The sequence below is a fragment of the Periophthalmus magnuspinnatus genome, chromosome 4 (assembly GCF_009829125.3).
Source record: "Periophthalmus magnuspinnatus isolate fPerMag1 chromosome 4, fPerMag1.2.pri, whole genome shotgun sequence".
Classification (NCBI taxonomy): domain Eukaryota; kingdom Metazoa; phylum Chordata; class Actinopteri; order Gobiiformes; family Gobiidae; genus Periophthalmus; species Periophthalmus magnuspinnatus.
In genome coordinates, this window is record NC_047129.1 from 20104826 (window position 1) to 20117176 (window position 12351).

General features: G+C 42.7%; 1 protein-coding gene across 1 annotated transcript in view; it reads left to right on the plus strand.

Annotated features, from left to right (window-relative positions):
- Window positions 1-12351, plus strand: part of ror1 (receptor tyrosine kinase-like orphan receptor 1) — a 169943-nt gene that overhangs the window by 12589 nt on the left and 145003 nt on the right. The gene's annotated exons all lie outside the window — the stretch shown is intronic.

The window sequence follows — 12351 nt, forward strand, 5'->3', positions numbered from 1 at the left end:
TCTCATGAACTTCACCTGTTTTATTTATTTTTGTTCTAAACCTGTTGGATCGAACTCACTAAAGTCTAAACGGACACTGGTTGCATTTGTATAGTTGTAGTATTTGTAGTAATAATGCAGAGTAATTGTAGTATTTGTAATAATAATGCAGAGTAGTTGTTGTATTTGTAGTAATAATGCATGGTAGTTGTAGTATTTGTAGTAATAATGCATAATAGTTGTAGTATTTGTACTAATAATGCTGTATAGTTGTAGTATTTGTAGTAATAATGCATAATAGTTGTAGTATTTGTAGTAATAATGCATAATAGTTGTAGTATTTGTAGTAATAATGCATAATAATTGTAGTATTTGTAGTAATAATGCATAATAGTTGTAGTATTTGTAGTAATAATGCAGAGTAATTGTAGTATTTGTAATAATAATGCAGAGTAGTTGTTGTATTTGTAGTAATAATGCATGGTAGTTGTAGTATTTGTAGTAATAATTCATAGTAGTTGTCATATTTGTACTAATAATGCTGTATAGTTGTAGTATTTGTAGTAATAATGCATAATAGTTGTAGTATTTGTAGTAATAATGCGTAATAATTGTAGTATTTGTAGTAATAATGCGTAATAATTGTAGTATTTGTAGTAATAATGCATAATAGTTGTAGTATTTGTAGTAATAATGCATAATAATTGTAGTATTTGTAGTAATAATGCATAATAGTTGTAGTATTTGTAGTAATAATGCTTGACTTGTTTGCTTTGACCTGTGTATACTGATATTAGTATAAACAAATACCCTGCCTATTCTGTTGTAGTACTCTGTGTGTTCTGAACACATACTACTGTAGTACTGTACACAGCTCGTAGTAGCGGGGGCGTGCGTGGCGAGCATGTACAGGCCTGGCACTGGGAACATGGCACAGCGACTCCACAGTGAGTGGGCGGCTTGTGGTCAGGGAATGGAAAAGCTTTGGGATTCTCATGGGGCAGGAATTCATCATTAAGCTACTGTGTGTATTTGGTTTATGTCAGCAATGCAAGTACAAGTATAAGGACAAGTACAAATACAGACACAACCAGTCAAAAGTTTGTTTTTTTTCTTTATTTTTACTATACTTTATAAACACACATAAGACATTGGATATTTGAAGTAAGATATATGGAGTAATGTAGTAAAGAAAAAGTTAAATAATTTTACTTTTTTTTTTTTTTGACAAAGCAAAGGAGATATTGAGGATTTGAATATAAAGTATATATATATTTAGTAGAGTAGAAGTGTTTTTCTTTCCTACAGAATTCCATATATCTTTGATGTCTTCTGTGTGTTTATAAATTGTAGAAAGTAGAAAAAAAAAACATTAAACGCACTTCCTTCTCCAGTTTTATTTTCTTAATTGGTGATACTCGTAGGATTCTGCAGTATCATGTAGTCATTCTGGTACAAATGAAAAAAAAGTGCTGCTCTAGTGTGATGTGCAGTTATCCATAGGGGGCGCCGACAGCACGCGGCGCTTTGTTGTGGTGACGTTTACGGCGACGTCAGCTCCCACTGGACACCACAGTTTTTTAACGCAGAAGTCAGTGGACCTGTTTCTTTTATTAAGTTGTTTTAGATGAATATTATGATTTAAAATGTGTAAATACAATAATAACATAATGATCCACAGAGATGAGAACCATAGAGACACAAGCACAATAGGGCGTAGTCTTACTTACTGCCCACACACCTCCCTCCATCTCTCCTCTTCTCCTCTGTGTCTGCTCCTCCCTCCATCTCTCCTCTTCTCCTCTCTGTCCACTCCTCCCTCCATCTCTCCTCTTCTCCTGTGTCTGCTCCTCCCCTCCATCTCTCCTCTTCTCCTCTGTGTCTGCTCCTCCCCTCCATCTCTCCTCTTCTCCTCTGTGTCTGCTCCTCCCTCCATCTCTCCTCATCTCCTCTGTGTCTGCTCCTCCCTCCATCTCTCCTCTTCTCCTCTCTGTCCACTCCTCCCTCCATCTCTCCTCTTCTCCTCTGTGTCTGCTCCTCTCTCCATCTCTCCTCTTCTCCTCTGTGTCTGCTCCTCCCTCCATCTCTCCTCTTCTCCTCTGTGTCTGTTCCTCCCTCCATCTCTCCTCATCTCCTCTCTGTCCACTCCTCCCTCCATCTCTCCTCTTCTCCTCTGTCTGCTCCTCCCTCCATCTCTCCTCTTCTCCTCTGTGTCCGCTTCTCCCTCCATCTCTCCTCTTCTCCTCTCTGTCCACTCCTCCCTCCATCTCTCCTCTTCTCCTCTGTCTGCTCCTCCCTCCATCTCACCTCTTCTCCTGTGTGTCTGCTCCTCCCTCCATCTCTCCTCTTCTCCTGTGTGTCTGCTCCTCCCTCCATCTCTCCTCTTCTCCTCTGTGTCTGTTCCTCCCTCCATCTCTCCTCATCTCCTCTCTGTCCACTCCTCCCTCCATCTCTCCTCTTCTCCTCTGTCTGCTCCTCCCTCCATCTCTCCTCTTCTCCTCTGTGTCCGCTTCTCCCTCCATCTCTCCTCTTCTCCTCTCTGTCCACTCCTCCCTCCATCTCTCCTCTTCTCCTCTGTCTGCTCCTCCCTCCATCTCACCTCTTCTCCTGTGTGTCTGCTCCTCCCTCCATCTCTCCTCATCTCCTCTCTGTCCACTCCTCCCTCCATCTCTCCTCTTCTCCTCTGTGTCTGCTCCTCCCTCCATCTCTCCTCTTCTCCTCTCTGTCCACTCCTCCCTCCATCTCTCCTCTTCTCCTCTGTGTCTGCTCCTCCCTCCATCTCTCCTCTTCTCCTCTCTGTCCACTCCTCCCTCCATCTCTCCTCTTCTCCTCTGTGTCTGCTCCTCCCTCCATCTCTCCTCTTCTCCTCTCTGTCCACTCCTCCCTCCATCTCTCCTCTTCTCCTCTGTGTCTGCTCCTCCCTCCATCTCACCTCTTCTCCTGTGTGTCTGTTCCTCCCTCCATCTCTCCTCTTCTCCTCTGTGTCTGCTCTTCCCTCCATCTCTTGTTTTTACTCCCAGATTTCAACAGTGCAGGAAATGAAAGTGCTGTGGCCTCCACCTCTCAGCAGGAGACAGGAGACTCACTAAACCAAAGACTCACAACAAACGAAAAAAATCTCAAAGTGCTGATTTAAAAGTCGTCAAACGGCAGGACGGAGGTGGGACGTGTTTGGGTGAACTGCTGGGCGTCTTTATTGGCTGAGTCCTGCTCACTTTGAACTAGGACTGTCAAAAATCAGATACTTCCACTAGAATTGAAACTAGATACTCGTTTGAGCAGGAATCGATACAAAAATCTGACCTGTCCTGAAGAGTTTTGGGCTGATCTTAGCTCGATCAGAGCCAGTATAAGCCACACTGGAACATAAGAACTTCTATTGTTTTGTCTAAAAAGTAGCATTTTCTTCATTCATTTTGTCAGGTATAAAGATCGGCTGATGTGGGTTTTTCCATAGCCGATGCTGATGATTGTTTAAAATCCAGAGCAACACACACACACACACACACACACACACACACACACACACACACCCCCACACACACACACACACACACACTTATAAGTGAGCTGTGTTCCACATTTAGTGCAGTTCTTTTTGTATTAAAGTGTTAATTTAAAGCTTTGTGTGTAGCTTTATCCAGCAGATCGACCAAACAAAATATCGGTCCGTGCTGGAGATTTAAGGCTGATATCTCATATGATAATATATATCGGCCAACTGATATATCTGATATATCTGCTATATCAGATATATCAGCTCACACAGATATAATTCTATATCTGTGTGATCCCTCAGTCGTCCACATCTGAGCCACAGTAAAAGCCAAAATAAAATCTGTCAAGTGGACAAAAAGAAGTGGCTTGAATGAGCAGCGAAATGTCTTCACTCCTACAACTTTTTGTCCAGGCTTTTACTATTAATCAGAACTAGTATAAGCAGCATCGTTATGTAGTATCCAGCCTCTTCCTTGCGCTGAAACAGCCTGCATTATGACAACAGAACCTGGAAGCCGTGTGTTTGTTGGTGGCTCTCTGTGTCCTCCTGACCTCGTGCATCTGACCTCATGGCTCTATCTGAAGTAGATGATCCTCCTCGTCATCGGGAGCCTGAAGAGGCTTAAGCCGTGTGACCTGTCGTTCTGTTTGTTTAACCTCTGTGTGACTGTTTGAGCTCGACTAAGCTCAGCCCAAAAGAGCTCAGGATGTCTCAAGGTCTGAGATACTGTGAAGTATCCCTGACCCTGTGTTCAAGCAGACACAGGGTCATGTAGAGCGGGTTAATACGAACATTTAAGATCAAAATGACGAGTCTGACAGCAGCAGTTACAGAGAGAGGACACAGTTTTCACACAAACCAGTGTTTAATTTGGCAGTTTACAAACATCTATAGTGTTTAGTGTGTTTAGTGCTCAGGCTGCTGTGTGTGGCTCGGTGGCAGAGCTGCAGCACATATGCAGAACTGTTCTCGCTCGCCTTGTGTGATTTTAAAAACGTCCTTATGACATTTTATTACATCAGATTCCTTCATACAGACTGATATGTGCTGCTCTTGTTCCTCTGCTGGTGTTTTTGTTTTTGTTTTTGAGTGTGAGTCATGTGTCTGTTCTACTTCCACTCTGTTTACTCCACAGCTGAAAATGCTTTTTGCTCTCATCACATTACATCAACAACAAACAGACTGGTGCATCTCTGTTTTGGCTGAAGCTGAGTGTGAAAAGTGCTTTAGACTGAAGTCAGTATGAGCAGAAACACTCAGGCCTGAAGCGTCTCTGAAGCACTTCTGTTTGATATGCTTATTCTTTTGCATATGGTAAACAGGCCTGTGCTCTCTGACCTCACCGGGGTTTTCTGTTCTCTTTATTCAAACTCTGTGTCTTTGATTTAAAATGGACCCTTTGTGTTATGTATGTGAAGACTCTGCTTTCTCAGCTCAAAACAGAACAGAATAACGACTGTGATCATGTTTAAATCTCATGTTTTGATGAACATTTGGTCCGTCCATCAGAACTGAGCTAAAATGTCAATGCAAAGATTTTGGTTGACGTCAAAGTCACAGTGTGGAACTTTCTGGAGGTGCCTGATTCCATGGGAACGGAAGGTTAAAGCCATACTGTGTAACACACTCCATGGAGATAGATGGGGTTTATGCCATACTGTGGAATATTATAGTCAAAGGAACAACATTTCCATGGAAACTAACAAGAAGGGGCCCTTTTCCAGGCTAAATAAAAGTCAGGTTTGTGGAGATGCAAGCCCGTTCACATCAAAGACGCATGTTTTTCAGTGCAATACACACAACTCAATTTTGAAAAAAAAAAAAAAGTTTATTTTGTTTATTTTTTGGCTAAAACGTTCCATTCTGTGGCTTTAAAGAAATACACAAAACTTGAAGTAACAGTAAAATTGGGCTCAAAAGTTTTAGGTTTTATTACGACATGGCACAGCTCAAAAACAGCAAATGCCGTTTTATCATTTTAGTTTATATATTTAAACACTGCTGACCTCTCTCCAAAGCTCAGATTTTAAACTGTGCTTAGGAACTGGCCCACACTGACCCATTGTCCTTCCTGGCCCTCCACTGCCCCTTCAACTTTGTTTGTCCATTTAGTCTAATTTAAAACTGATTTAAGTCGAGCCATCTGGCACCGCAGCATCCTCTCGTGATGACCCGCCTCTGGACACAGGCCTTTGTCTCCATATTTGTTTGCTCTGTCCACAGAACGCTTCCTAAAAATTAGTTTGAATGACACTCATTATAATGTTCCTTTTGTGGAGGTTTGGCCAGAATCACTCGTCTCAAAGTTTGTTCCACTGCGTCTGCCGTGGACTTGGACTTGGAGATCTCGTGCATCAGGCTGGATAGTTTCTCATTTGTTTTCCTCATGGAGAAATGGATTGAAAAAGGGAAATATCACTGTTGTTTTTAGAGCTAAATTTGAATATCGAGTACAAGGACGAGATATAATGAGATTTGAGATTGTGTCAATGAGAGCGAGACAAGATGAGACTTTGACAAACATAATAAATAAATTGTGAGATCTGGTTTAGTTCAGTTTTAGACCAGACTGTATAAAGACATGGACTGAGTGAGTGTGACGTCACCCACAGCGTTCAGCTCCAAAGGAAGCTCATCGAGGCTAGAGCAGTTATAAGGGATGATTTGGAGCAGAGTTGCATATTTGGAATTCTGATGGTGAGTATCATAGCAACCAAAGAGCAAATCCGGCGCAAGGCTGTTGAAGGTCACGCCCCTTCCCGCCCACACTGCTGAGTTAGGAGGGAGCAGGCCCTTAGCAACGCTGTCAAATAAACCTGTTGCTAACGCTAGAAGGAGCGACCTCAGTAAAAGAATTCGCCTGATTTGTCTGTTATTAATGTTCATATCTTGCTTAACAGATACAAAAGTGGAATAAAATCCCCAGAATCATGTAGAGCAGGTTAATACGAACATTTTAAATGACGATTCTCCGCTCTAGCAGCTATCGCTCTGATTCTAATGTTACATGGTGGGAAGAGCTAGCCTGTATTGAGAAAGTAATGCGGAAGACAAAATAATTTTTGGGCTCATGAGCCAACGAGCACAGGCCACTGAAAACAACAGGACGTCATCTTGGGTTCACCTTTCACATTTTCTTGTACTTCCCATAAAGCCCACGAGCCACTTGGTTCCATGGTCCTTCTGTATAAACATACTTCCTCTCTCTATATTTTAAAAAGTCCATAATTAGTTGCTCTGATCTGTGCTACCAAACCCAAACCCTGCTTTATTTTATCATGCACTGCCCTTCATGTTAAATTGGCCTAAATTAGCCGTTGCTAATGAGTGCGGCGCTAGCTTGTAAACGCCAAGGTCGTTAAAGACTCACTGTAAACGAGTTCTCATGTGGCTCTGAGCTGCAGAATGCTAAACAGGTCCACGCTGGCTAGCTTACCTCCCATTATAACACTAAAGAGCTCCTCAGACAGCGCTATAGAATCCCTCACACTGCAGATAATGAGCTAACGGGCCGTCCCCATGGCCCTCGAGCACTGATATGTCAACTGTGAGTGTGCAGACCCCTCTCTGCAGACCCTTCTCTGCAGACTCTGAGTGTGCAGACTCTGCAGACTGAGCTTGCAGACCCCTCTCTGCTTCTGTGTTGGTGGTCCTGGAATGGTACCAAGATCACTCGCCTGTTCCGTAATGTGAAAGTGATTAGTAGCTAGTGTGTTTTTTCTTTTTCTTTTTTTTTTTTTTTTACAGTGTGCTTAAGTGTGGAATAACAACAGCAAATGTAGGTCATCTGTAAGTCACTAGAGCAGGGGCAGAATTTGTAGGTTTATTACATGAATGGCTTAAAGTGACAGTGTTAGAACATGAATTAAAGTGGCAAGAGTCAGTTTTGTGTAATATAGGACCTTTAAGTTGAATTAAAGATGCACACTGTAACTTTTCACCTGCTTATCTTGATGGAGATGTTATTGCATTGTCTGGAATCTTTCACAGTATGACGTTAAACCTTGCATTTATTCAGTTGCTCTCCACAGATCTGACATGTAACTTGGTTGTCTCCATGCAGATCTAGTTCAGTTCTATGTAAAGAAATAACATCCTCCTGGAAAAAAGCAAGTATTGGACACTAGCTCCATACTTCACCCTGTGGTTTTATATAGATTCATGTTTCATGTTCTAAAATTAATGGGAAAAGGCCTTTTAAATCTCAAAAAAATAAATGCACTTAAGATGAGTAATAACCATAGTCTGTATATATAAATGGACATAGCTAACCTGCTAGCCGCTGCGTTCCAAATAGGAAGTGATCATGGGAGCACTTGCTGCTCCATTGACTCTGGAGCACTGTGTCCTCCCTGTAACTGCTGCTGTCAGACTCGTCATTTTGGTCTTAAATGTTCATATTAACCTGTTCTACATGATCCTGGGCTTTTTATTTCACCATTTCATTGTGTCTGTAAATCAAGATATGAACATTAATAACAGACAAATCAGGCGCCTTCTTTCCTAGGCGTCGTTAGCAACAGGTTTGATTGACAGTGTTGCTAAGCGGCAACAGTCTGTCTTCAGATTGGCTCTATGGTTGCTATGATACTCGCGGTTGGAATTCCAAATATTGAACTGGACTTCAGATTAGCCGCTATAACTGCTCTAGCCTCGATGAGCTTCATTTGGAGCTGAACGCTGTGGGCGACGTCACACTCACTTAGTCACTTCTTTACACAGTCTGTGGTGAACCAGAAAAAAGTAAGGATGAAATTGTAATAATTTTGACATTATTCATATAAACCCTCTTGATATGTCTCTTGCTTCATTACCGCGGTCTAACCTGAGTGTGTGCGTGTGCGTGTGTGAGTGTGTGTGCGCTGACATGCTGTGTGTCCTCTGTCACATCTGGAGGCCTGTGGTTTTTTCATGAACTGCTAAATGAGGAGAAAACTGCTCCCAGCTGCTCCGAGCGGCTCCGAGCGGCTCTCACCTGGAGCAGAGGTAGCTCTCGTGCTCCGTCCACAGCCTCAAAATGTCTCTCTCTGTTTTACTTCATGCAACATCAAATCCAACTAAGACTTTTTGTTGTAAATGTGCTGCGCTCTGCTCTGTTCAGGGCCTTTTACCAAACCTTATACTGACAGATGAATGTGCCAATGTGCTGAAGAAACAAGACCTTACCAGTGTTGGGTAAAATCCTTCACAAACGTAATTAGTAACAGTTACCCATTACTTTTCCCCCAAAGTAATTGTGTTACTGTGTGGTGAAAGCTAATTACAAGTCAGGCCCTGTTTTAGTCTCTAATCCCTCAGCTCGTTTTTGTTTACTTCCCTAAACAAAGATGTGTAATCCCTCAGTCGTCCAGGTCTGAGTCATAGTAAAAGAAAATTTCAAATCTGTAACTGGACAAAAGTTGTAGGAGTGAAGACGTTTGCTGCTCATACAAGCTGCTTCTTCATTTCTGATGGTAGTTCTTGAAAAGGTGTCTTGTGTAATTCCTCAGCAGAACTTTTGATCAGTTACAGATTTGAAATTTTCCTTTACTTTCCAAAACAAAGGGAAAAGACAAGAGAGCGGAGACAGAATCTTTTTCTTTCTAATTTTTATGCTTTGTATCGAAACTCTGATACTAATTGATGCTAAACCTAGTATCAAAACTAGATCCTCATTTTTCACAGGTGTCGATACTAAAAAAGTCCCATTGACAGAAATGAACCTTTCACAAGTACAAGAACCACGGACCACTATCAACCTACTGGACACTGACCACTGCTCTCTCTCCTTTCTCTTTCCTTTCTTCTCCTCCTCTCTTTTCTCTCCCTACTTTCCTTTTACAATCTTTCTTTCCTCTCCTTCTCCTCATCTACCTTCTGTTCCTTCTCTTCCTCCTTCCTCTCTTTCTTCCCATTCTTTAACCTCCTTCCTCTCCTACTGATCCTCCCCTTTCTCTCTCTCATCTCTCTCTCCCTTTCCTCCTCTCTCCCCATTCTCTCCCTCTCCTCCTTCTCTCTCTCCCTCTCTCCCCATTCATTTTACCTCCTTCCTCTCACTAATCCTCTCCTTTCTCCAACCCTTTCTCTCTCATCTCCTCTTTCCTCCTCTGTCTCACTCTCTCCATTCCTTTACCCTGTCTCTTTCTTTCCTCCCTCTCCCTCCTTCCTCTCCTCTTCCTCTTCTTCTTCAGTAAGTATAAAACACATAGACTAGTACACACCCATGGACCACGATGAACCTACTGGACACTGAAGGATTACACAGATATAAGACACATGGGAATAGAACACGAAGTACAACATTTGATGTGGAAAGTCACAGTATATTGTCTAAAGAAAATCCTCAAATCCTCAAAACATTTTTATCTTTCCTATTTAAGTGTCCTATTGTGCTGTTCAGTCCCAGCAGAACCTCGGTCAGATGAAAAGCAGCGATATGGATACTTAAATGCCAGTGTGCAGTCAGCAGCAGTGACCACGGCCTCCACATCTGCTACAGTCATTTTCACCTCAGCCGCAGTGGGACAAGGAGCCACATGCCCCCTTCACCAGCCCCCACTTCAAAAGCCCCCCCACCGTGCACTCTCTCAGTCAGCCCCAGCTCCCCCCACCACCACCGGGCGCTCTCTCCATCAGCCTGAGCCCCAGCCCCCCCACCGGGCGCTCTCTCCGTCAGCCGGGACGTATCACGGCTCGGAGCTGAAAAGCTGTTTTTGTCTCTGGTGACCCCAGTCTGTCGGTTCTATCAGCAAATCATAAAACATCCTCCGCACCACTAGAAGCAGCGCAACAAAAAGACAAGGAAAGGCCAACAAGATGAAAAAGATTTGACACTCTTGCCAAGACAAACTTTAAACTGTTTTGGTCATTTTACAACATGACTGACCTCTGCTAATGGACACAAAGCATTATTGAAGCTCGCACCTCGTTTGTAGATGTCAGGTTTGCACTGGAGTGGCTCTTCCCAGCGTCTGACCATAAGAGCCGTGTTATCGGGGGGAGGGTTGGGGGTGTTTGGGGCTGGTGGCGTTGAGTGCTGCAGTGACTTATACAGAGCGCGTCCATCAGCTCATATCTCCAGACTAAAATAAGAAACTGGTTGTCGTCACTTTCTTATCGAAGTTTATTTTGGTCTATTCTATTTGTACTAAACACAAAACACTATTTACTTATCATTTTTAAAGGTTAATGATGTAACTTTTCTTGTGATGGCCTGCTACTGACTTGGGACAATGCTTTTGCCTTGCCTATGATATAAACTTGCATTTATTTCAATTACAGATGTTTTATTGCTCAAAAATACCTTGGAAAACACGCATTCTTACTGTGAGTGGGCTTTGATTTGTCTGTTATTAATGTTCATATCTTGATTTACAGACACAATAGTGAAATAAAAACCCCAGGATCATGTAGAGCAGGTTAAGACGAACATTTAAGACCAAAATGATGATTCTGACAGCAGCAGTTACGGAGATTCAATAGAAAGTGAATTGGAGCAGAGTCAATGGAGCTGGAAGTGCGTCCATGATCACTTCCCATTTGGAACGCGGCGGCTAGCAGGTTAGCTATATCCATTTATATATATAGTCTATGTGTCTTGCCAAAGAACACAACATCGTATGTAGCAGGGCAGGATTTAGAACAAGTACTGTACCACCTACTCCAGTGTTCCATATGTTTCCTCTATCTACTATTTAACATTTATAACTCCAGCCTGATGTTCTAGTCTGCATGTTGCCTGATGTTGGTTCTGGTCTGCACGTTGCCTGATGGTGGTTCTTGTCTGCACGTTGCCTGATGGTGGTTCTGGTCTTCACGTCGCCTGATGGTTGTTCTGGTCTGCACGTTGCCTGATGTTGGTTCTGGTCTTCACGTTGCCTGATGTTGGTTCTGGTCTTCACGTTGCCTGATGTTGGTTCTGGTCTTCACGTCGCCTGATGTTGGTTCTGGTCTTCACGTCGCCTGATGTTGGTTCTGGTCTTCACGTTGCCTGATGTTGGTTCTGGTCTTCACGTCGCCTGATGTTGGTTCTGGTCTTCACGTCGCCTGATGTTGGTTCTGGTCTTCACGTCGCCTGATGTTGGTTTCTGGTCCTCTCGTTGCCTGATGTTGGTTTCTGGTCTTCTCGTTGCCTGATGTTGGTTTCTGGTCTTCTCGTTGCCTGATGTTGGTTCTGATCTGCACAATCCCATCTCCTGCAGCAGCTCTCTCGTATTACGTTTGTCACTTCCTTCCTCATCCTGGTCTCATGCCTTTTCTTGCCCCGACAGGAAGAAAGCTACAAGCTACCTTTTTAGCCGGGGGTAATTTAAGGAGTTGTGTCTATCAAAGCTGGGCTCGTAACAGAGATTTAGACGGATTACGGCGTCTCATTGCTAACCTGCCATTTTGGGATTTCCAGGTTTAACACATTTGGATACACAGGCCGACAGTAGAAACACACAGAGTACTGTTACGTTCAGTGAGGCTCAGCTGGTTAAAGGGCCTGTATTACACAAAATGGACTCTTTTGACCTTGAAGTCATGTTCCAATGCTGTTTCCTCCTCAGAAACAGACCTGGAGTTGTGTTTTGTTTCATTCACACATGTTTGAGTAACACTTTATTATTAGTCTGTCGACATCTCCAAACCTCAAAATGCTCCACCTTGTTCCACCTTGTGATGTCATGAAGTGGTAGTTTTTAAGTTAACAGCTCCTTTTCCCTTTAGTTCAATAGTAACCGACAATTCCTTGACTGAAATTATCCAAATGATTCTTAACTATGTTCATTATAGTCTATGGTTCTATCTAGTGCTGTTTCCAAAATGGCACTTTTTTATGAGTTTGTACGACATTTGTTTGTCTGTCAATGTTACCTGTGGATTTGCCATGTTTATTAATACTTTGCAATAAC